The sequence below is a fragment of the Phascolarctos cinereus genome, unplaced genomic scaffold (genome assembly GCF_003287225.1).
Source record: "Phascolarctos cinereus isolate Bilbo 61053 unplaced genomic scaffold, phaCin_HiC Scaffold_5;HRSCAF=322, whole genome shotgun sequence".
Classification (NCBI taxonomy): Eukaryota; Metazoa; Chordata; class Mammalia; order Diprotodontia; family Phascolarctidae; genus Phascolarctos; species Phascolarctos cinereus.
In genome coordinates this window covers 21,612,390-21,638,218 of record NW_027555958.1, presented here as the reverse complement: position 1 = coordinate 21,638,218, position 25,829 = coordinate 21,612,390, and the positions used below count along the sequence as shown (strand labels likewise).

At 48.9% G+C, this 25,829-nt stretch overlaps 1 protein-coding gene and 1 long non-coding RNA gene across 6 annotated transcripts in view; one reads left to right on the top strand and one right to left on the bottom strand.

Annotated features, from left to right (window-relative positions):
- The window catches only part of GTF2IRD1 (GTF2I repeat domain containing 1), a 229,666-nt gene that overhangs the window by 185,431 nt on the left and 18,406 nt on the right, over nucleotides 1-25,829 (bottom strand). Inside the window, exon 1 of one of the 5 annotated variants that reach the window (XM_078154719.1) lies at nucleotides 358-597. The exons of the other annotated variants lie outside the window; for them this stretch is intronic. The gene's annotated coding sequence lies outside the window, so the exon portion shown is untranslated. Of the gene's footprint in view, nucleotides 1-357; nucleotides 598-25,829 lie in introns of those variants that run through there. 5 annotated transcript variants of the gene reach the window in all.
- Nucleotides 105-1,925, top strand: LOC144457476 (uncharacterized). The gene is made up of 3 exons (XR_013486807.1): nucleotides 105-470; nucleotides 737-833; nucleotides 1,651-1,925. It is a non-coding gene; the product is annotated as an uncharacterized LOC144457476 (long non-coding RNA).

The window sequence follows — 25,829 nt, the reverse complement described above, 5'->3', positions numbered from 1 at the left end:
AGCCCTCAGTGCCTGGGAAGGGAAGCTTAATGTTTAACTACCCAGCTTGCTCTCTGTCAATTTGTCTCAGTGGAGAATGAGCCAATCGAAGGCCCATCCCCAGACTTCCCAAGTGCTTTGTGGTAAGGAAGGAGCTGCTGAGCAAATCACGTTAGGGCCCCTTCCAGCAGGGATCCCCCCCCCCCAGGAAGTGGCCATGTCTCCCCTCTTACCAGCCCCAGGGGGTTCTAAGGGCAAGGGCTTTGTGTCCCCCCTCAGGCTAGGGGCTCCCAGGGGCTCCCTTTTCTTCTCCTCTCCCTCACTCCTCCCCCTTTGGGCAACCTGGTTGTTTCCTTCACCACTCAACTGAAACAGTACCTCCAAAGTTGGCGACCGTTGCTAAATTGCCAAATCAGATGGTTCTTTCCCAGTGTTCACACTTCTGGGACGCTCTGCAGCCTCTGACATTGTGGACTACCTTCTTCTCTCCGGTAATTCTCCTACCTGTCTGGCTGACTCTCCCTCTCCCTGGGTGGGTCGTCTGCCATACCATGCTCCCTCACTGGGGGTTTTACACGAGCTTCTCTCCTGGGCCCTCTTCTCTTCTCCCTCTGTGCTCTTTCTCCTGGTAACCATATCAGCTCCATGGACTGAACTTTCACCTCTATGCAGATTACTCAGATCTGTATAATCAGCCCCAGTCTCTGCCCTGGAGCTTCAGTTCCACATTACCAACTCTTTTGTTTTTACTATTAAGGTGGCACAGTGGATAGAGTACCGGGCCTGGAGTCAAGAAGACTCATCTTCCCAAGTTCAAATCTGGCCTCAAACACTTAGCAGCTATGTGACCCCGGGTAAGTCACTTCACCCTGTTTGCCTCAGTTTCCTCCTCGTAAAATGAGCTGCAGAAGGAAATGGCAAACCACTGCAGTATCTTTGCTGAGAAAACCCCTAACGGGTTCATGAAGGGTCGGACATGACTGAAAACAACTAAACGTCAACAATTATTGTATTAGATATTCCAGACACATCGTAACCTCAACATATCCAAAGTAGAGCACAATATCTTCCCTCCTCCACCCAAAACATCCTTAGTCTCTCCTTCCAAATTTCCCTATTTCTGTTGAAGGCACCACCATCCTTCTAGTGTCCAGGTATGAAGCCTCAACACCTTCCTCCCCCTCATCCCTCATCCCACATATCCAATCTGTTGCTAGATCTCACAGCTTCTCTCTCCACAGCACACCTCCCATCCAACTCCTCTCTATTCACACAGCCACCCCCTTAGCTCAGGCCCTTACCACATCTCAACTAGATTACTGCAATAGCCCCCTCACTAGTCTTCCTGCCTCTGTCGAGCGTCTTCTCTCCTCACGGCTATCAAAGTGATTTTTCTTAAGCACAGATGTCATCAGGTCACTCTCTCTACTTGAGAAATTTTATATTATTTTTAGGATAAAATATAAACTCCTTTGTTTAGCTTTTAAAGCCCCACACATTCTTGGGGAAGAGGGGTGGCACAGTGGATAGAGTCTGGAAGGCTCTTCTTCCTGAGTTCAAATCTGGCTTCAGACAGGATACCCTATTAGGATACCCTATCTCCCACCTCCACACCTTTGTACTCGACATCCCCTAAGGCTAACACACTCCTTCTTTACTCTGGCCTTACAGAATCCCTCTCTTCCTTCACGATACTGCCCAAGCATCGAGTTTCTACATAAGCATCATCTTCTACGCCTCATTTTCCTCATCCCCCAGCTGCTAATATCCTCCCAAACTACCTTGTACTTAAGGACTTTGCATAGCTTTGCATTTGTTCTGTATACGCTGAAATCAGAGCGTGTTACCTCCCCCATTGGAATGTCAGCTGTCAGTAATTTCTGTCTTTCTGCCCCTAGCACGGGGCCTGACACCGAGTAGGTTCTTAATAAACGCTTGTGGACTGATGGAAGTGGCAGGCTGTGGTGACTTCTTAGCTTGGTGAGATCAGATATGGAAAGGAGTCAAAAAGGAGCCTGAGGTCATGAATATGGGAGACTGGAAGGATATTGGCCCAAGCCACGGAGAGAGGGAAGGCAGGACTGGGGGCAGGGCCGATACTGTGCTCTCTCTAATTGTTCAGGTCACAGCTTAGGACAGTGCCTTCCCAGGGTAGGGGTCAGCACTTTCAGCATCTCCTGACACCCTCTTCCAACTGCCCTAAACCTCAATCCAAACGCCTTCTCTCTAAAAGGAAGGGGTTCAGACTAACCGGACCCCGTAGTTCTTCTTTCCATATCTAAGTCTATGATGCTATTACCCAAACACACTTCAGAAAGCTTTGGGGGTCCCTTCCAACCCCAGAGCTAAGATTCTATGAACTAAAAATGAAAGACGAGCCAGCAGAAACTGATCAAAGATTTTGGGGGCTGGGGGGCGGGCAGCAGGCAGAGAGCTGTAACCCTTCCATGACACTGAGAATAGGACACCTCAGAGACAGCCGGCCAATTCCCCCCCAGCCATCGTGAAAGCCTGCCCTTCCTCCGCAGTGGGCTGCTCCCCCCACATCTGTCTCCCCAAAGGAAAAAGCAATAAGAAAAGAAAAAGATGGGGATGAAAAAGCCCGTGCGAGAGATACAGTTTCCAGGGTCTGGTTTCCCGGCATGTAAGGGGACACCGGTGTTATTTAAAGCCTCCCGTAGCAGCGCGTTGGGCGACTGTCTGCGTGACCGGGATGAAAAATCCGCAATCCTAATTCCAGCCCGGTGTGCCTATGGCAACCAGCGCCGTGTCCTTGGAAACTAATCTCGTGGTATTTGAACAATGTAACAGGGCCCTTTAATCTCTTCAACAGTAAATCTTTATACCAGCGCCATCAGGGCCCGGGAGCACGCAGAAAGACACAAAACCCCGTTGTTTGCCGCCAGCGCGCAGGCTTTGGAACCAGGGTGTTCCAGGTCTGCGCCTCCAGCTCTTCAAAGGGAGGGGGTGGGGGTGGGGTCATTTCCCCTTCCTTAGGCTGGCTGATCTGTCACACCCCCGGGAATCGGGGCCTGGGGTTTGGGGGTACCCAGGAGTCACCGTTATAGGTGAATTAGAGGAAACCTTTCCTGGATGGAGGAAGGAGCCCAGTTTAGGTCTCCCTCCCCCCCACCTCCCACTCCCATAATACACAGAAACTTCTCTTCCTGAGCTCTCAGGGATCTAGAGATGGAAAGCTGGTCAGCTGGCCCAACCCCCGAATTTTACAGATGTGGAAACTGAGGCCCAGAGAGGCTCACAGGACCATAGTTTGGAGCTGAAAGGGATCTTTTGTGGCCATGTAGTTCAAATTCTTCATTTTACAGATAAGGAAACTGAGGCCAGAGAGGAAGGGACTTGCTGGGATTCAAATATAAGGCCTCTGATCCCAAATCTTGTGCTCTCACAGACTCCTCTCTCTCTGTCTCCCCCCCCCCCCCCCGCCCCACCATGTCATGTCCACTCATGTCCTCTTGAGCACCAGGCATGCTCAGAATCACAGACAGAAGGCTCACAGGGATTTAGACCCAGCAAGGGCTTGGGTTCAAATCCCGACTTTGTCTCCTGCTACCACTCATTAGTAAAATGGGGTAACTGGGTCAAATGGCCTCTGAATTCCCAGTGCTGGATAACATGGGGAGACAGCATGGGACAATATATTGTGTCCTGATTTGGAGGCAGGGGTCCTGGGCTAAAATTTCAGTTCTGTTTGTGTGATCAGCACAATAGCCTGACACACAGTAGGCACTTAAATAAATGATTGTTGACTTGATTTGGGCAAGTCACTTTGTCTCCCTGGGCCTCAGTTTTTCTTATCTGTAAAAAGGGGGCAGTGGATTGAATGACTTCCTGAGGTCTCTTCCTGTTCTAGAGATATTATCTTTTCGTGTCAGTCCTGGATCTGTCACTCAATACCGGTGTAACCTTGGAAAAGTCACTGAATAATAATATTAATAATAATAATAACATAGCATATATAACATCCTTTAAAGTTTGCAAAGCTCTTAACACATAGAACTCATTTGTTCCTCACAACAACCCTATGGGGTGGATGCTGTTATTATCCTTATGTTACAGACTCAGACAAGTGAAGTGACTTGCCCAAGGTCATACAGCTAAGTGTCTTAACACAGTCTTTGAATCCTGGTCTTCCTAACTCTAGAGCCTGTATTTTATCCACTGTACCACCTAGCTGTCAAAGCTCTGAATCTATGACCCCATAATCAATAGTATGGGTCACATCAACACTCTCACTCTCCCCCCCCACCCTTACCTCCCCCATCCTCTCTTACAATGTAGCAGAAGGGGTGCTAGGCTCAGAATCAGAATAGACCTGGCTGCGAGTGCTGCCTCTGACACTCTGTGCTACTTTGCCTCTCCTGGCCTCACTTTCCTCACCTGTGAAATGGGCACACTGTATCAATGCTTTCTGACTGTCATCCTTTAAAGCCCCTTCCTTTGCACGCTCTCTCTCTCTCTCTCTCTCTCTCTCTCTCTCTCTCTCTCTCTCTCTCTCTCTCTCTCTCACACACACACACACACACACACACACACCTCATCTCTCTCTCTGTCCTCCCCATATCTCTCTCTCTCTCTCTCTCTCTCTCTCTCTCTCTCTCTCTCTCTCTCTCTCTCTCTCTCTCTCACACACACACACACACACACACACACACACACACACACACACGTTTCCACAGTCACTTTCATATCCTTTCTCTCTTATACCCTAAGAGCAAAAGGAGCCATTGGCTGGCACTAGCCCATCCCCGTTGGGTCACTGATTACATGTCATTGGTGACAGAGGGCAGGCCAGTCCTTAAGCAGTGTTCTAGAGTCCTCTGGCTCTCTCCTCCTCAGACCAGGCCATCCACAACAGCACAGATCTCCCTGTCCCCAGGCCCCTCCCAACGACAGGGGAATCATCATGGCTTTCTTGAGTGACAGAGAGGCCCCTGGCCTGGGCACTCACTGATATAGAGGAAGAAGGAACACCAGCTCTGAATGACTGAGAGGCTTAGGAAGGGCCCTGGACTTGGAATCACTGGATCGAGACAAAAGAACTGGGTTCAAATCCTGCCTCTGCATGTATGACCTGGGTGTCTTTGAGCAAGTCACTATCTTGTGGTTCTTTAGGGCCATCTCTTCCATGCTGCCCTCCTGGCCCTCCTCCTCATCCCTCTCCCACCAGGGCCTCTGGGATCCCTCTGAGCTCGAAATTTAGGATCCTATGAAGCAGGGAATTTCCCCTTTGAGGCTTGTTTTCCTCATCTGTAAAATGGCAAGGCTGGATTAAAGGACCCAAGGTTCCTTCCAGTTCTAGAACTACAATCCTCTGATCCCTGGACTCTTTGCAGAAGTGGGGGGCTGTGGGTACAGAACACTCCACATACTCTCAGCCACCTGATGCATTGGTTAGTTTTAGAAAATCCTTTCCTTTGCTTTTCTGAAACTTAATAAAGAGCTGCCTTGGGGTACAGGACTTGCCCAGGGTCACACAGCCAGTACAAGTCCAGGTTGGGATTTGAACCCCCATCTTCCTGACTTCTGAGGCTCTCTATCCCACACTGGCTCTCTGTTAAGAAAACTAAACAAATAAAAAATAAAATGAAGGGTTTGAACCAGGCAATCTCCAAGGTTCCGTTCAGCTCTGATATTCAGACAAAGACAGGTCTTCACATTTCCAGGATTGGCCCATTTTTAATCTTGGGTTTAGATTTCACCTATGGCTCTTCCCCCTCGTCCGTCCTCTTTCCCTTGGGAATTCCAGTCCCAGCTCCCCCAGACACAGGCAGGCACCTCACTTTTCTGGGTCTTCATCCCTCTCTACCCTGCAGTAAAACACGGAGGGGAGGAGGAGGCGGCAAGAAAGGCTGGGGAAGATGGCGGCCAGTTGGCGGCACTCCTGGGGAAGCGGCCCCCAGGGACGAGACTGCGCTGCTGCTCTTCACTAAAGCCTCCTGCTCCCTGGTGGTGGGAGAAGTCCTGATAAAATTAGCCTGATGGGCAGGTTAATGTTTATAAATGACTGAACGTGGTGACTCCTCAAGACACACGCGAGGCATTGTCAGAAATCCATATCGCCGCTTAACGTGTTATAGGACAGCTCTGTTTCCTGTTATAGCTTTATGGGGCAGAGTGAGCTCACGCGCTATATTTATGCCTTTCTACTGATGGCCAATCTCCTGATTCTGTGGGACATTTGGGGGAAGGGACGTATCTGAGCATCTCCAGCCAGGGTCTTTAAAGGATGTCCTTTCCATGGCTCCTTCACTCTGGCCTTCATCCCCATTGCTCTCCCACCAGAACCTTGGACTCTGCCCCTGGGCTCCATTGATCTTACCCATTATCGGGCTTCCACACCACTTTCAGGCCATCTCTACACTGTCACCACCCTCTCCTTCTAATGGTGAGAAGAGCTAGTATTTAGATAATGCTTTAAGATTCACAGAGTCCCATTTCTTCTTCTCTTAATCCTCATAGGTTAAATGACTTGCCCAAGGTCACATAGTAAGTAGATGTCTTAGGCAGGATTCAAACTTAGGTCTTCCTGACTCCAGGCCCAGTGTTCTATCCACTACCTCTGAGTCATTAGAAGGGAAGCTCCTCCCTGCTTGTACTCTATCCTCAGTGCCAGGCACAGTACCTGGTCTATAGTAAGTACTTAAGAGATGCTCGTTCATTCATTCATTCATTCATTCATTCATTCATTCATTCATTCATTCATTCATTGTTTCTGACCCCTGGTGTCATCCCCACAGTCATACAGCAAAACAGAGGAGGGAATATGGATCACTAAGAAAGAACGTCACTGCCCAACAAGTCCCATGACCCTTCTGCCTTTCAGTGGACATCATTAGCCTTCACTGACGATAGCCCTGCCCCACTCCCCCATCCATTCCTGCTCTCTCTGGCATTCTGAACCCCAGGAGATACTAGGAGGGGAAATCACAGACAACAAGTGGCTGACTTTCTTCTCCTCCTCCCTAATCAGAGAGTCTGCCCATTAAACCTCAACCTGGTCCAACTCTTTTCACACATCTCATCAGCATCAGGCAGGTGGCGAATACTTAAGTACTCATTAAGTACAAAGAATTATGATAAACACCGGGGATATGAAGAAAGGTCAAAACCGGCTGCTGCCCTCAAGGACCTTACATTCTAAGGGGAGACGTAAGAGCAAATGACTGGGCGGGCATGGGATGCCTAGAAAAGAGACAGAAATGGAAAGGCACCAGCAGCTGGAGGGACCAGGAAAGGAATGTTGTTTCCTACAGAAAACTGGGAACTGAGTTTGACCTTGGAGAAGGCCAGGAAAAGAGAGGGATAGAGGTGAGGAGGGAGAGAATTCCAGGCCTCGGGGATGGCCAGCACACTAATATGGAGCCAGGAGGTGGAGAGCCATGGAGGAGGCGGGAAGGGCTGGGGTTCTGTCCACTCTCCTGGTCTCCTACACTGGAATCCTCTTTGGTGCTAAAAGGAACAGCTTCTACACTTAAAAACATTTAATTCCTTCCCTTTTTGCCAGCCAAGGAAAGCCTCGTGGTTAAACCTCAGTAGAGCCTGACTCTCTTCTCCATCTTCTCCCTTGCTGCAGAACTCACCCTTCTCAGGAGCCCAACCATCCATACATTCAGCGTGTCTCTGTGTAGATGGGGGTGCCCGTGGGCATGGGCTCATTAGAATGGTGACCCCACAGAATCCTGGGATTGGTGGGGATCTGAGAGATGACGTGGCCCACAGGCTCCCAGGGGCTATAGGGAATACTGGGTAATATTTGGAATGTAACTCTAGTGCTACCGAAGGACTTCAAAGGCAGGAATGTTAGTGAAAAAAATCAGGGGTCAGGGAGCAACTTCATAGTAGTAATGAATGCTGTTGGGTGTCCAATAAAGTTTTCTTTACGAAAAATGAATCTATTTATTTCTTATTTGCACTGGCACTATAAACTTATTTTCTTTCACACTGAATACAGGGTCAGGATGGTAGTGTCAAAAGCCAGTGGATATAGGCACTGAAAATGCTTGGGAATCCCTGATGTAATCTGATGGTCAGATTTTACAGATGGCAAAACTGAGGCCCAGGGAATAAGTGTGTGAAGATGGTTCCTCTTGGGAATAATTTCATGATAACATTCTGGGTTCCCTGCCCTCATATCCTTCTAACCTTTGAAACTAGAACTGCTTAAGCCTTTAAGGTCTAAGAACCAAGACTGTCTTTAAGGGTGTGTGTGTGTGTGTGTGTGTGTGTGTGTAAGAGAGAGAGATGGAGAGAGAAAGAAGAAAAATAGAAAAAGAAGAGAGAGTAAGGAAGAGAAAAAAGAGAAGAGAGAGGAGACAGAGACAGAAAAAGAATGAGAGAGGAAGAATGAGAGAGAATGAGAGAGAGAATGAGAGAGAGAGAGAGAATGAGAGAGAGAGAGAGAGAGAGAGAGAGAGAGAGAGAGAGAGAGAGAGAGAGAGAGAGAGAACAGACAGTGGGGGGGGGGGAGAAGTGCAGCTCTGCTCCCAGGTCATCGGGTCTGCCACAATCCTCCTAGCCACTTGTCCTCCTCTGACCTTGTGGTTCCTACTGATGGGGTTGGGATCTAGACCCCAGAAAGGAAAAACTCTGGACTTTCCCAAGTAGCCAAATCTCTGGCTTTCGCCTGAGGCTATAATCCCATCAACTGGCCTTTCATTGTGGCTACACCCAATCTCCCCATTCTGTTACCCTTAACCTAGCCTAGCCCAACATCATTTTACTTTCCTGTGGCCTCAGGCCACTTCCCACCCTTAATCCTAACCAGGCTCTATTCTCCCTTGGGCAAGAGGTACAGGTCCCAGGAGTTCTGTTCACCCCAGCTTACTGGCCACTCCCATCCAATCTCCTTAAACCCCTCCTCCAGTCACCTCAAACTACTTGGCCACTCCCAGATCCCTCCTACAGTCTTTCTGTATGTAATGTCACCATTAAGATGCTTAGATTCTTATAATCTAGCCAATAGCTCCTTAACATTCAGACTCCTCAGGAGTCTGCCCAGTATGATGGATGTTGTTGAAAGAAGACTTGGGTCGAGTTCTTTCAGAAAGGACCTGTGTGTTCTGATTTTGAGGTCCTAGCACCCCTGAACCTCAACACTACTAGGTCTAAGAAATGGGCTTGTGCCACTGTAACTGAGTCCATACCTTGTCCCCCAGACCAAGCAGCTGAGTCACAGCTTTGGTTTCTCCTGCTTGAGCCCCTCATTAGTATATAGCACCCCAATATATTGGTGTGTAACAGTGCATAGAACCCCAATTTCTCATTTTAGCACCATCTCCCATCACTTTAGAGAGTCAGAAGACCATAGACCCAGAGCTAGAAAGGACCTCAAAGGTCATCTAGATCATCCTCATTGTACAGACGAGGAAACTGAGGCAGAGAATAGTTTAAATGACTCACCCAGAGTCACAAAACTAAGTTCCCGAGGCAGGATCTGAACCACATTCCCAAATCCTGCCATATACCTGTTAAACCTCACTACCTCTCTCTACCACTAAGGCTCAATTCCATCTCGCTGCTCCAGCCCCTGTCAGACACCAAGTGTGTGCCTGTCGCCTTCCCAGACACCTTGCTGGCTCAATCAACCTGCCAGGCTGCTGCCGGGCCACCCGGTCTCCAGGTCTTCAGCCCCTCTCCATGTGTCCTGGCTTGCTGCCTGGCCTGTGCCAATGAGGGCAGCTGCTTTCCCTCATCTTCTGACAGTTCTGGTTTTCTGTCTCTGGGACATGTTCCGTCCATGGACAGCCTGGCAAAATTCTGAGCTGGCCGGCCTCTATTGGGTGGCTGGAAATAACTATTCCCAGACCATCCAACACACCCATATTCAAATAAATGAACCTAAACACACTGCAAAAGCCAAAATCAAGATGTGGCAGGGGCAGGGATAGGGGTGTGGGGGGGAATGTGTGCATCATTTGCTTCTTAGATTTTGTGTGGGAATTTTAACACCATCACTTCTGCTTCCCACTTACTGTAGGACAGCTGGGTGGCTCAAGGGCCTGGAATCAGAAGAGTCATCTTCCAGAATCAAATCTGGACTCAGACACTTATTAGCTGTGTGACCCTGGGCAGGTCACTTACTCCCGTTTGCCTCAGTTTCTTCATCTGTCAAATGAGCTGCAGAAGGAAATGGCAAACCACTTCTGTATTTCTGCCAAGAAAACCTCAAAAGGGGTCACGAAGAATCAGACATGACTGAACAATTACTGTAGGGAGTAGAGATCTAGGGCTGGAAGTGATCTCAGAGGCCACCTGGTCCAAAACCCCCATTTTACAGGTGAGAGAAGAGAGGCCCAGGGAAGTGGTTTGTCCACAGACTCATAGCAGGAAGGGACCCTAGAGGCCACTGAGTGATAGGATCATAGATCTGGAAGCAGACAGACCCAGAGAAGCCATGTAGTGCAACCCCCCTCATTTTACACATGGAGAAACTGAGGAACAGAGAGGTCAGACAGCTAGTGTGTGTCTGAGGCAAATGTTGTACCCAAGTCCAGGGGGCTGTCCATTACAAATAGAAACAACGAAGCAATCAACAGATGAGCATTTATTAAGTGCCTACCATATGCCTGCTTCCTGCTCTAGTATCCCCAGAGACTGGCCTGGTGCCTAATCTATGTGAAGTACTTAACAAATGGAGCTAGTTAACCGATTCTAGCCATTATCTAATAGCTAGAACATTTCACACTTCTCTTTTACAATTCTGCATGATTATACATATTTTACAGATAAGAAAACTGAGGATCAGAGGGGTGAAGTCTTGGGGTTTTGACTCACTGTCTTCTTCTTCCCTTCCTTCCAAACCTCTACTTTCCAGGCATACCCTTCCCCATATTGGGCCTATAGTCCAAGCACCACCTTCCTCTGTCCCACTGAGCCCCATCCTGCCTTCCATTTGGTCCTTCTGCACACGGGGTCCTCCTCTTCCGTTCCTGTGTTTTCCTCACTGCTGCCCTACATGGCTGGAACAATTCAGCACTCCACCCTTCCCTTTTTTTTTTTTTACCATTCACTTTAGCAAGCTTACTCAAACATGGCGGAGGGTGCTGGTGGGACTGGTGGCGAAAGTCCCATCTCAAGCTACTTTTTCTGTCAATGTGGCAGATGACAGGGAGGGGGAAACCCCAGTGGAAGGGTGTGAGGCTGGCCATCAGGGAAATCCCAAGATCACACCCTTGGGGGAGATCTGGCAAAGAGAGACTTCAAGAAGCCTTCAAAAACCCTTCTGGCATGTTCTTTGACCTACTCTGATCCCCTGACTCCACCGACCACCTCCAGGCTAGGAATAAGGGAGGGTGAAACCCAGTCAGACAAGGTAACAGCTGGTAAGGCCAGATGGGACAGGGGAAAGAAGCCCAGGGTCCTGAAGTCAGAGGACTTGGCTTCAGATTGCCCCTCTAACACTAGCTATGTGACCTTGGACAAGTCATTTCCTTGTCCAAACGTGGGCTTCAGTTTCCCCAACTGTAAAATGAGTCAGGCTGGATAGCTCCTTTGAGGTCCCTTCCGGCTCCAGAATTAGGATCTTATAGCCAGATCCCTTCCAGCTCTGAATCTATGGGTTCTTTGGGGCTAGAGAGCAAAGCTGGGAAACCCAGCCTAGGCCCCTCCTGCTGCTATCTCCTCCCTCAGACCCATTCTCACCTTAATCTCCACTCCAGGCTACAGTTTCTGCCAGAGGTTTATCTGGGCTCATTTGCATTCTGTATAAATATTTATTTGCTCTTAATCTGGCACAGTCAACTTACCCCGTGGCATGCTGGTTTGGAAGGTTAGAGAAGGGGGTGTGGAGGGAGGGGGAACCAGCTCAGCCTTGCTCATCAGCCTATTGTACCCCACGGGAGAAGGGAGAGAGGGAAGGGAAGGGGGCATCTACATTTAACACCCCCCCCAGTGGGAAAAGGGGAACACCAGCCCAGAAGCCTCCTGCCTTCTCCTCTCAGCCTCCTTGCCTCCCCCAGCCCAGCCCCGGACCTCCCTCCACCAGACATAAACAGGGGAGGCTAAAGTAGGAACAGCTGTAATATAAGTGAGAAAAAGTCAAGTTGCTTCTTGTTGGGCTGGTGGGGGGTGGGTTGGGGGAGGAGAGAAGTAAAACTGCTCAGGGCTCCTGGGTGATCTAATCTAAAGGCATTCAAACACACCAAGAGAGACAGGTCTTTTCCATAGCTGGGTCTTTCCATCCTGGCCAGCAATCTAGCTATGAAATCCCATCTCTTCCTCTGTCCTTCGCCAGACTGCTGGACTCACCCTCCTTGATCCAACCCTTCCCTGCCTTCCCTCAGACACCCGAAGTGGCTCCCTATTGCTTCTGATGGGATCATGGGGTTTAGGAATGCAGAAGCCTTGGAGATCATGTAATTATAAGCCTTTTATTTTATAAGAAAGGGCCAGGGCCTAGTATAGGGATCACCTAGAGGAGGAAAGTATGTCTAGATTGATGGAGGCCTTGAATGCCGAGGGACAGAGTGCGAACTTTATCCAGTAGGACCAGATGAAGGGTTTGGAGTAGAGAAGGGACATGAGTGAGGAGAAAGAAGGTGAATTAGTCTGGAAATGGAGCAGGAGGGGAGCTGGAGGGGGAAAAGTAAAAGTGGGAAGGCTGGTTAGACAAGTGGTAATGAGGATGTATATTAGGAAGGTGATGAGGAGAAAAGAAAGTCTGTCAAGGAAGGGCAGTATCTTTTCTGCAAAATAAGTCTTCCAACGGGGGTTCATAACCTTTTTGGTGTCCTGGACTCCTTGGGCAGTCAGTCTGGTGAAATCTATGGGCCTCTTCTCAGCATCATGTTCAATGCATTAAATTAGATACACAGGATTACAAAGGAAACCAGCTATATCCAAATACAGTTATCATAATTTTTTTTTTAAAGTTCATAGTCCCCAGATGAATAACCCAGTTGTCTGGGACCCTGGGATGTGAAGTGACTTTTCCTAAGGTCACAAAGACAGTATGAGCCAGGCCTTCCTGGCTTCAAGGCCTATCTATCTACTCTGCTATGATGCCTTTTTACAGCATTTCAAAGTCTGTCAGGTCCTTTGTAGGTATTATCTCATGTAATCCTCACAAGTGACTTGTCCAGCGTCACACAGTTGATGTGTCTGAGGCAGAATCTGAACTTGGGTTTTTCCACCCTCAAGCCTGGCTCTATGTATTGCGCCACACTGCCTTCTTTATTTTATGGGTGGATTGAGCACATCTAAGGCAGCCTGCTGTGGTGGAATGATGGCTGGATGGAAGGTCAGGAGACCTGGGGTCCTTTCCTGGCACTACCACATGTAACCTTAAGCACTCAAACTCTCTGGGTCTCAATTTCCTCATCTGCACAATGAGGGGTCCTCTGAGGTCCCTTTCAGCTCTGAATCTATGACTTCATGATCTAAGATAGAAAGGGCCTTGAATTTATATGGACTCATGGCCTTATCTATGAGTTGGAAGGGATCTTCCCCTCTCACTTCACAAAGGAGGAAACTGAGGCAACCTGAGCCAGTGACATTCTCTATCCAGGCTTCAGAGCCAATAACATTAGCCTCCGTGGCTGATGCCCAGTGTATACTGGTCCAGAGCAACTGCACCCCTCCTTCCGCTTTCTCCTTCCCCTCTCCAAGCAAACAGTGATCAGGGATTTTTCACTTGGCTATTAACATTGGAAAATTTCCCTTTCCCAAACCAAACTGGAAAAATAGACCTAGCTTTGATTTCAAGAAACATTCTTATGGGCCTATTCCTTCTAGAGCTCTTTGCTACACAAGGCACAAAAGTTAAATCTGATACTGCCCTCACGGCAGCATCCCTACAAGGGGAAGCGACCACCCACACGGCTAAGGACCATACAAAATGAGCTCTCATAAGTAGATAAGACAAGGATAAGCCAACTGCTCTCCAAGGCCCGGGGAGGGAAGAACGGTTACTGACGAGAGGGAACAGAAGCTTCCTGGGGAAAGCAGATATTCAGCCGGGCTTGAAAGAACAGATAGGATTTCAATGGCACAGAAAGGGGCAAGATATCCCAGGCACAGGTAATGGCCAGAGCAAAGGCAAGAGGCTTGGCAGCAGGAGACGGAGAACAGGCACCCGTCTATTCTGGGACACCACACTGACGGAAGGAAACAGAGGAGATAAACTTGTAATGGCGGAGCATGGCTAGATTGATGGAGGCCTTGAATGCCAAGGGAGAGAGAGTGAACTTTATCCAGCAGGAGCAGATGAAGGGTTTGCAGTAGAGAAGGGATGTGAGTGAGGCAGAAAGAAGGTGAATTAGTCTAGAAATGGAGCAGGAGGTGAGCTGGAGGGGGAAAAGTAAAAGTGGGAAGACGGGTTAGACAAGTGGCAATGATGTACATTAGAATGGTGATGAGGAGAAAAGAGGGGAGGGAGGAGAAGGGAGGGAGAGGAGGGTAAAAGGGGAGGAGAGGTGAGGAAAGGAAAGACAAGGGAGGGGAAAAGAGGGGAGGAAAAGAGAGAGGGAAGAGGGGAAGGGGAGAAGAGATGGAGGGGAGGGGAGAAAGGGAAAGAAGAGGAGAGAGAAGGGGAGAGGAGGGGGAAAAAGGAGAGGGGATTGAGGGGGAGGGGAGAAGAGATAGAGGGGAGGGGAGAGAAGAGGAAGGGAGGGACACAAGAGGTTTCCCAAGTGAAGAATTGACAGGTCTTGGTAACCAACTGGAATAGGAGAAGGTGGAAGGTTTCTTATGGATTCTATTGAACACCGGACATTAACCATATTAGCTAAAGGTGTACATTAGCCACAGGGCACACACCTATTCCACACATTTATATCATACAATAGTGGGGTGGAGAAGGATAGTGACTATGGACAGACGACAAATAGCCCCGTGAATGAATGATGGGACAGAAGAGGATCCCACACACGGCACGACAACGGGACTGTGATAACAGCAACCATAACATAGCTAACATTGGTACAGCGCCTACTGTGTGCCAGGCCCTGTGCAAAGCACTTCACAATTATCATCTCATTTGATTGTCACAACAGTCCCGGGAGGTAGGTGCTATCGTTACCCCATTTCACAGGCGTACAGAGGTTACGTGACTTGCCCAGGGTCACACAGAGGCTCTTTGGAAACAGAGTGGGTGCCCATCGCTTGGTGCTTGCTAGCTTATCTCACGTTTGAATGGCAATGAAGCCCAAGGCTGGCAGCGTGGAGCCACCATTCCTTAGCCCTCTTTTGACAAAAGTCCGGACTCTGGTCCATGGCTACGGCTCCAGACAGAAGCTCCCCAGTTCTTTCAGCAGCCGTGCGGAGAGCTCCTCCACGTCTGGTGGGCTGAACCCACAGAGAGCAGTCAGGCTCTGTCTCCCATCTCTTTGCTTTTCCTGGATTCTACCTCCCTTTGGAGGGGCTGGGTTCTCTCCCGCTCAGTCGGAGGACCCTTCTCCTTTGCAGAGAATGACTAGTCTTTCATCTGCACTTCTCTCTGTGGTCATCCTTCCATTGCACCGAGTAGCAGTGGCCTTCCTGTCTGTCCACAGTGCCTGGAACATGGTAGACACCTAAGTCTTTATCGGCTGACCAACAGACTCACCCAGTTAAGCAGTCAACGCATGGCTCAACATAGGTGCATGGCAGTGAGATAGGTCTCCCCAGCTCCTTCAAGCTCCTCAAAGGGCAGGGTGGGGTCATCTCTCTCCTATCTTCCCACTGTATGACAGTACCCAGCACACAGAAGCCCAGGGAGTTGAAGTGACTTGCTTAATGTCACACAGTAAGTGGCAGAGGGAGGATTTGAACCTAGGTCCCCTGCTTCCCAAGCCAGTGGTCTTTCCATAGTACCATGTGGAAACCTTGTTATGTTCTCTCTTCTTCTTCTCGCTCCAGCCCTCCTGAATCCAGAGACTATTGCCTAAGATGGTGAATTAAATTTGTTAATCAGTCCCCTTGAAATGGGTTATGAACAATTAGGTAATCTGCACCCCCCCCCCATCAGCTGGGCTGCCAGGTAGCTTTCTCAGGCTGATGATACAGCAGGCAGCTTGCCCCTCAGGGAGTCGATCCAGCCGAGGAGCTAGAGAGCTCTCTGCCGGCTCTTCACATACCACCCGGAGTCTCTGAGTGGGTAAACACAGCTCCACTTCATGAGGAGAAAGTAAATATTGAGATCCAAGTTTATTTCATCAGCTCAGCAAGGCTACCTTTCTTCCATTTCCCCCCTTCCTCTCCATCAAAAGGGGATGATTACCATATTCCTCCAGAGGAGGTGCTCGGGATCAAATAACAAGCCGACAAGCATTTATTAAGCACCTGCTAAGTGTGAGGCAGTGTGGATAGGAAGATGAAACTGCCCCTATCTTCAGGGAGCTCACAATTCAACAAGCGTTTATTAAGCTCCCACTGTATACCAGGCACTGAGGATCTAAGGGCAAAAATTAAAAGATCCCCTGCCCTCAGAAAGCTTACATTCTCTCAGGGGAGCTCACAATTGAACAGCAAGCATTTAATAAGCACACACTGTAGGCCAGGTACTATACCAGGCACTGAAGGCTCAAGGACAAAAATGGAACAATTCTTATCTTCAAGAAGCTGGCAGTACATGGCCCCATCGTCCAGATCAAGAGGAGAGAAGCCTGGATCATTTGGGGGCTGGGGAGCTTGTCTAAAAACTTATAGCTATTCAATCAAAAAGAAAATTATAGCTATTTCAACATAATTGGTTTCCTTGGCAATTCCATGGATTCTGTTTTATGCATTTAAGAGTATGATTCTGAGAAGGGGTCCATAGACTTTACCAGGCTGCCAAAATGGGGAGAGAGAGAAAGAGAGAAAGAGGGAGAGAAACAGAGCTTTATAGAGAGAGAGAGAGACAGAGAGATTCAGAGAGAGAGTAAGAGAGTGAAAGCCAGACAGCCAGACAGAGAGCTCACTCACACTCACACACGCAGGTTCAGCGGATCATAGGCAGAGCTGAGAGGGGCCTCAGAAGCCATTACTCCAACCTCCTTTATTTCACAGATGAACAAACTGGCGAGAGAGGCTGAGTGGCCTGCCTCCCCAGAGTCAGCCACTGCAGAGGCAGGATTTGAACCCTGGTCTTCTGACTTCAAATTCAGCTTTCTTTCGCACCACACGGTACTCTTGTCAAAAGAGACCGCGAGGTCCATTCTGGAGGCTTTCATTGTCCCAGCTCAGAAATCCTCTAGAGATATCCAAAGACAATGAAGAGATTTGAGCTAGAAGATAAAACCAGCCGCCCTCCAGAATCTGGGTGCTCAGAGCTTTGCTGGGGTGTCAAGAGCCGGAAGCAGGCTAATAGAATGAAGAAAGGGGAAAGGAAGAGTCCAGAGGGAAAAGCAGAAGCTGCTCTTTCCTGAGGGGCCTGGTAGGCAGCTGCTACCCTCTCCTGACCTCAATTTACCCATCCATAAAATGGGGGGATTGAACTAGATGTCCCTTCCAGTCCTAGATCTATGTGGTCACCTTGCTTTGTAAGGCCTCAGTTTCCTCATTTGTCAAGTGACAGGGGTGGACTCAATGGCCTTGAAGGTCCCTTCTAGAGCCAAGTCTATGATCACATGTGCCCCCATGATGCACACACCTCTGTTTTATTTCAGAAAGATGGGGAGTGCCAGAGGCAGTTTGAACCCCTGCTCTCTCTCTCAGAGCACTAAGCTTGAAGTGAAGGCTGGGTCCTAATGTCACCTCAGAAATTGACTGGTCTTCCTCACGTGCAAAATGGCACCATGCCACCCCCCCATTACCTGATGGGGTTTTATGAGTGGAGAGCTTGGCATAATTTAAAGTATTTGAGTAATATTCCTTATTATTCCTCCCACTCCCAAGTCTGCCTAAGAGCTGGCAGAGCTTATGATTATTAGAAGACAGCGGGATTCTGTGGAAGGAGTGCTGAATTCAGCCAGAGGATCCCAGCTCTTCTATCTACAAGCCGGGAGATCTCCAGCAAGTTGGTAATAACTTCATCTGCAACACGAGGGGACTGGACTAGATCCTAGGATTAGGAGGCAATATGGTGGAGGAGACAGAATATGCCGAAGACTTGGGTTCAAATCTTGCCTCTGATGCTTTGTAGCTGCATGGCATGGGCAAATCACATAAGTTTTATGAGCCTCAGTTTCCTCATCTGTAAAAATGAGCTGGAGAAAGAAATGGCAAACCACTCCAGTATCTCTGCCAAGAAAGCCCCAAACTGGGTCATGAAGAGTCGGACTGAACAAAAAACCCAAAAGACTTGATGCCTCCTAAGTCCCTTCCGGTTCTGAATCTCCGACCCTTGGATGGACCCCCTCCACTCCCATCTTCCCTCTGGTCACTTTCTCTATAATCTTAGAGGGGAATGAGCCTGAGCCCTCAGCATCTTGACCAGTGACTAAAATAGCCACAAAGTCAGCGAGAAGACACGGCTTAAGATACGGGGGACCTGAGAAGCAGGTGGGTCTCAGGGCATGCGAGACTTCCCTCCAATTAAGCCATTAAATCACTGTGTAAGTCTCGGCTTACCTTCCTCTCCTTTCAAAAATGAAGGGATTAGACTCAATATCTGAGGTCATTCTCAGCTCTAAAATTCATCATACCATAGTCTTAGAGCAAGAAGGGACTTCAGAGACCATTTAGCCTGATTCTTTCATTTTACAAATAAGGAAACCGAGGCACAGAGGTGAAATGACTGGCCCACATGTGGAGGCTCTCAAAAGGCTTCAGGAGAGACGAACCCAGGGTGGCACAGGCTGAAGAATATGGGATGAGCGGGAGGGTTGAGAAAGCCCCAATTAAATCAGGAGGAAATCATGATCAATCTCTCAGCCACAGCTCTCATTCCCATCCAGGTGCTGCTGGCTTTAAGGGATCCCAAAATAGAAAAACTCCAATTTACGCAGCAGACAAATCAGGATACATGTGCGCTCTCTGCCAAGAGAGACAGAGGCACGGCTCGGTAAGCAGCAGCTCCCGGGGGCATCAGAGAGAGGCTTCTGACTACCTGGGCTCAATTGGCACAGCACTTTTAGGAACCCACAGGCCCCTTCAGGATGGGCCTGCACCTTCCAAGGCAGGTAGCAAAGCTAGTCTGTGCATCCAAGATTTAGGCCTCCTCCCCCTTGGTCTGAAGGGAAGATAATCCCAGAGAGTGACCCCAGAATGATGGAGAAGACTGAGCACCTGCCCTGAGGGAGTCCCTAGATATGTGTCTTAGTCTGATGATAAGACCATTGATCCAACCCTGGAAACTGAGCCCCAAAGAGGTTAAGTGACTGACCCAAGGTCACACATCCACTACTGAACCTGGGTCTTTTCCCACAGTACCATGAGATGACTTCCAAGTCTCTGTTAAGTTGACCTCTTTACTGGGACACAGCTGACATCAGCTCCATCTTGGATTGGAGGAGGGGAGAGTTTCTCCCCTCTCCATCTCCAGTAGCAGTCACAGGGGCATGAAGAACACGCCAATGTCCATCCATCCAAAGTCCCCAAGGTTTGTGTGGGTGACCCTGGCTGCCTCTTCAGCTTTGTGTTTCTTTCTCTACATACAGCAGACTGAAAAGCAATCCTGAGACATGGACATTTTGAGCCCTGGTGACCACTTTTTGAGTTCAAGAAATCAAAGACTGGAAATGGGAGATACTTTCTGCAATCTCAGAGGAAAAGGCTGAAGCCAAGAATATGGACGATGGATGCCTGACTGGCCAGAAGGCAGGGACCTTGAGTTGCTATTCAGGCAGTATAGATCCAAAGTGAATATGAAAAATCTATCAGTCCCACAAATCTCCTGGGAGTCTTTCTTGCCTCCCAGGAGATTAGAAGCGATGGGTTAATATTTCACATCTGAAGTATTTGTCAATGTGTGACTAGAAGTCTTTTGTATTTTAAGTATTTCTTCTGTGGTGGAAAAAATAAATAGCTGTCCTATACCTGTTATCTACTACTCTGCACAATGAATGCTTTTCAAGAAGGGATCCTGTTAGTCCCTTTGAGGAAACCTTCCCATAGTCTACTCCTAAGCTAGATTTAAGAGACTTTCCCCAAGATTCTACTCCAAGTTGGGCTTATGAGCCAGAAAGTGTGAGAAAAGATGGAGAGCCACTTTTTGGCATCAAGCTCTCCCAGGACTTAACCTAGTCTATCTGAAGCCAGAACCAAGATCCCTCTATTGGAAAAGTTATAGCTTTAAAACCAGGCCTGTGTGCCAGGACTCCATAAAATCCTCCCTTCACCATCAGACAGGACTGGTGTGGGGGCATCTGCTATCACCTCAGGCCTTTCCCTCCCTTCCCTCAATCTCCTGAGCTTACTTTCCCCAGGATACTTTTGCCACATTGAAGGACTATGCTGACCATTTACAGAGCTATGACTTGTCTCAGTATTCTTGTGATTGTGAGTGATGGGCTAACTGGGGTGCTGTTACCCTCCTGGCTCTCCTCTGCCTCACCCCAAGGGTAGTTCCAAAACACCAAGTAATTCTGACCCCTAAGGAAGGGACTGCTGTGGAAGGAGACCACGGATGGACCATGGAGTCAACTTGGCTCAACAGCTGTGATGACATTGGGGAGTGAGTGCTATCCTAAGGGAGGGTTTGACATCTATGAAAAGAAGAAATACAGGGGCAGCTAGATGGCGCAGTGGATAGAGCACCAGCCCTGAAGCCAGGAGGACCTGAGTTCAAATCTGGCCTCAAACCAAATACTTGACACTTACTAACTGTGTGACCCTGGACAAGTCACTTAACCCCAATTGCCTTAAAAAAAAAAGAGTACATACACATAGGGAGTGAGTCCTATGCCATGAAGACTAGGTATCAATGAGAGAGTAGAAAATGAGTGGAAGAGGCCAATTCCCAGTCCGGTCTCAGACTGTCTCCATTATCTATGCTACTGACTGCCTGGTAGAGAGGGCCAACAGGAAGCTAGTCCACAGTAGAGTGGATTGCAGCAGGAGACAGTCCAATAACAGCTCCGGTTTGCTTCTGGGATGCTTCACATGCACAGACGTATTTACAAAGTGAGTGACTTCCCTCACTCTTCCTTTGCCCAAGGGGATGCTAAAATAGGTTTGCTCCCCCAAACACAAACCAGCTGGTCCGTGGGAGGCATCCTGGCAATAACTGACAGCCGAGGACCCACAAGTGGTTCAGGGAGAGCTGACCGACTTCCAGAAACACTCCGGGTTGTCGTCGGCCCCATCCAGCTGCCCTTGAAAACAGCTCTTCTGCATTTGGGGGAAGGGGTGATTCCTGGTCAGGCCCACCGTTCAGCTTCCTTGACTGCCTTTTCTCAGCCCTGGGCCTTCAAACCAGCCTCCTCTTAATAAGCCTGGGGAAAGTTAGGGGGTTTCTGGGCTCACCTAGGGCATGGAAAGAGCTCAGCAGAGGAGAATCTGAGAGAAAGGCCAGAAGGGAGTTCTAAGGCAGGCCTGGGTTAGAAATCCTAACACTGGTAGTTTGTCTACATGGCAACACCCTCCAACACTCCTCTGGTGCATCCCATCCCTACACCCTGATTTACAGGCTGTCTCCCTTGTTAGAATATAAGCTCCTTGAGGGTAGGCACTGGTTTTACCTTTTCTTTACAGCACTTGGCACAGTGCCTGGCATCTAGGGAGTGCTAAATTAATAAATCTGTGATTGATTAACATTAAAATTTCCAACATTAAGCCCCACACTTGATACTTATACCAAGCACTTGGATGTTACGTACATGAGTTCATCTGAAATTTACGAGAAGCCTATGAGGCAGGCATTGTTATCCCCATTTTACAGGTGAGGAAACTGAGGCTCAGACCAGTAAAGTGACTTACATAGACAGGAGGTGCTGTCTTTATCTGACAGAGACCAGCACATTAATCTTACTGGGGAGGCAGGACACACTAACACGGACCAGTCATTAACAATAAAAAGCTGGAACATGACGAGATGTCAAGCAGTGTGGCATAAACTCCAAATAAATCAATCCAACAGGCATTTATTAAGACCCTACTGAGTGTGAGACACCAAGCTAGGCTGCAAAGACAGATCCCAGAAGTTCAGAGACGGATTTCGGGCCTCCGAGGGCATCTTGTCCAACCTGCCCGTGACCCACAATCCCCTCTACAGCTTCTCCAGCAAATGATCCCTCAGCCTTTGTAGGAAGGGGAAGGGGGTGGACCCACACCCCATGAGATAGCCCAGTCTACTTCTGGACAGCTCTCCTGTTAGCTCGTTCTAGAACCTGTCCTGCATACGTCCCCTTCTCTCCAATCTTGGAGCTATCACTCTGGTTCACAGCCTTCCTATGGGGTTCCCCACCTCAGGCCTCTCCCCACTCTTATCTAGCTTCCACATAGCTGCCAAAGGGATTTTCTCCAAAGTGCAGGTCTGACCATGTCACTCCCCTCCTCAATAAGCTCCAATAGCTCCCTATTACCTCCAGTATGACATGGGAACTCATCTGTTTCAACATGGTCCTTTCCTACCTTCTCAGTCTTTTCATGCCTGACTCCCCTACACACACGCTATGATCCCACTTCACTGTTTGCTGTTCCTCACCCACTACCCTCCATCTCTAGTCTAGTAATTTTATATCAGCTGCCCCCTCCCCCTCCTCTCCCAATCTCCCAGATTCCCTGCTTTCTTTTAAGACTCAGCTCAAGCAGCCACTTTCTCCGGGAGGTGAGAAGGACAAGGACAGCGGACGGAGCAGAGAGGAAACTGTAGAAGGGTATATTGGGTCACTGGATCCAAATTATGGAAAGCCTTGAATGCCAGGGTCAGAAGATTAATACTTCGGTCTGTAGCCAGTGGTTCTCTGAAGGTTTCTGAGAGGATAAGGACAGGCTCTTTGCAGAGCATTCACATGATTCCTTGGCGTTCTGGGGAAGGGAGGCCGGGAGGAACACGGGAAGGCAGGTAACAAAGGAAGAGGAGGGCACGGAGTGGCGAAAGCCTAACTAGCGCATTGAGCATGTTTAGGGGAATAGTGGGAGATAAGGCAGGAGAGGTAGGTAAGAAGCTAAACTGTTGAAGGCCTTGAATGCCAAGATGAGGAGTTTGAACTTTATCCTGAAAGCGGTGGGCTGTGAGGAATCTTTAGGGGTAGAATTTCTAGGGTTGCAGCAACTAGTGGGAGGCCTTTCCGAGCTGACCTATAGGTAGTCCTTTCCAGCCCTTGATCTATGCTCCTATGGATATCTGAGCCATCTGGGACATAAAAGGGATAAAGAACAAAACTTGGAAAAAACCAGAAAGGCCCAGGCTTGAATATGGGCAACCACCTCTCAGCCTCAGTTTTCCCATCTGTAAAATGAGGGAGTTGAATCAGAAGTTCCTTCTAGTTCTAGATCTACGTTCCTTCCTAAACCCCAAAGGGCTCTAGAAACGTCCACTAGGAGAAAAGTGAACGTCTAACAGCTAGATAAGACTCTAAAAATTGTAGAGAGCCAGCATGGGGCTACAAAGTGTCTAGCCTGGCAGAGGATCAGGAAGCTTGGGTCCGAGTCCCACGCCCAACACATACTGGCTACATGACCCTGGGTAAGTCTCCTCATTCCTCAGTGGCTCCAAGGGACTCTCTCCAGAACTTAGTCTTAGAGAGTGTTGACCTGTGTGGACAGAGGGCATTTCCTCACTGGGAGCCTGCTTCACCAAAGACAGCACAAGTCCCGTCCTCAAACCAAAGACACCTAGGTAGGTGTGAACAGCCATTTCTGTGGCCGAGGGCCAGTGATCCCTGACTCCATTTTCTCTGGGACAGGCTGGGGCTTTCTGGAGAAATCTAAGCAGGACTTTCTAGCCCTACTGGCTTCTAAAGGGGCACTTCCAGGGCATTCTGACCCCTTACGGAGCTCTCTCACCCAAGGAACAGGGTCCTCCAGCTCTCTCTCACTGGCACTGCAGGGTGACATGGGTCAAAGCTTCAGCAAGAGGGACTGAGATCAGCCCTAAGGAAGTCCGTCCTTCCTCCCTGACCCAACCCCAATTCCTGCTTCCAAAACAGAATGACCAAAAGACACTCTTTTGCCGGGGAACTCTGAAAAGAGCTGAATTTTGACTGTGGCCCGGCCCTCTGCATCAGACAGGGGCTAGCTGACCTCTCAAGGTTCCTCCCAGCCCTGTTTTGTTGTGTGGGTAGCAATACCACCCACAGCTGCAGACCAGAGGGTTTCCCTTTGGAGCTACCCAGGGGCCAGGCAAGGGGGCTGGGAAGGGCACGTGTTCCAGGGGAGGGCTTGACAATAGAACCAGCAACATCCTCCTTTTTCCAGACGGTTCAATCTTTCCCCCATCCAGGCCTCTCTGGCTGAAAAGCTGCCCCACCTGAAAAACCAGCTCCTTCCATAAACAGCAGGGGAAAAAAAATATCAGCCCCTCGGCCCAGCCCTGGCCCCAGGTACAAAGCCCCACACGGTGCCCCCATCCCCCTTCCCAGCCCTGTGGGTGGGGCCGCCTGCTTTGGGGAGCTGCTCGGATAGCAAGACTGCCCAGGAAATCTCAGGAGCAGGAGGTGTTCACTGAACCCCAGAAAGCACCCAGTCTGGAGACAAGGGCAGTGTAGGTAGGATATAAGGCCCCCTGCTCTCAAGGGGCACCCAGTCTGATTGTATGAGACAAAGATCACTCCAAGACAGGACTCCAAGACTGAGTTGTGTGCACAGTGCCTGGCACATTGTAAGGGCTCAATAAATGTTTACTGACTATAGGGTAGAAGCCTGGAGAAGTCCAGAGACAGCTGGCTAAGACCTGGGGAGCACACAGAGGGTGTGCTTTGGAGTGACGACAAAGACTATCCATGCCAAGCCAAGGATCAGATGGGCCTGTCCTCCTCAATGGGCTCCCTTCCGTATAGTTACAGATGGAATGAATGAATGTGACAACTACATCGTGTTATAATAACATACAACATATGCAGAAAGAATGAATGATAAAGGCATCCCTTCATGACTTACTGAGCCAAGAACGGTTCTATGTGCTGGGGCTACAGAGCCAAAATTGAAATCCTCCCTGCCCCTAAGGAGCTTCCATTCTATTGGAGGAAATAAAACATATCGGGGGTTTTTTGCTTTTGGTTTTCAGTCCTGTCTGACTCTTTCAACCCCCACTTAGGGTTTTCTTGGCAAAGATACTGGAGTGGTTTGCCATTTCCCTCTCCAGCTCATTTTTACAGATGAGGAAACTGAGGCACACAGGGTGAAGTGACTTGCCCAGGGTCACACAGCTAAAAAGTGTCTGAGGCTTGATTTGAACTCAGGAAGATGAGTCTTCCTGTCTTCAGGTCTGGAGCTCTATCTACTGTACCATTTAGCTGCTCTAACATGTATATATTGAATGAATTTTTAAAAAAGTATTCATTGGGACAGCTAGCTGGTCCTGTGGATAGAAGTCTTGCCTGGAGCCAGAAAACAAATTCAAATCTAGTGTCAGATACTTACTAGCTGCATGATCCCGGGCAAGTCACTTGTTTGTCTCAGTTTCTTCATCTCCAAAATGGGGATAATAATAGCACTACCTCCCAGGGTTGTTGTGAGGATTAAATGAGATTATAATCATAAAGTGCTTGGCACAGAGTAGGTGCTTAATAAGTGTTCTGACTGATTGATTGACTGATTGATAGAAGGTGGTGTTTGAGCTAAGCTTCTAAGGGGATTAGGGAATGTAAAAGGCCTCGCTTCAGTGATGGAGGTCTTTGCAAAGGCCGACAGAGAGGGGGGGAGGGATTCTGTGTTCGAGGAACGGCAAACACAGGGGTACAGGAAAGTGTGTGACGAAGGGGGTGGTGGGGAGGGGCCAGGCAGTGAAGGGTTAATTTGTACCTGATCCTGGCGGTCACAGGGGGCCGCTGGAAGCAACAAGACCTTTGGTCCCTTTGGCCCAGAGACTGGGAAGAATCCTAAATCCA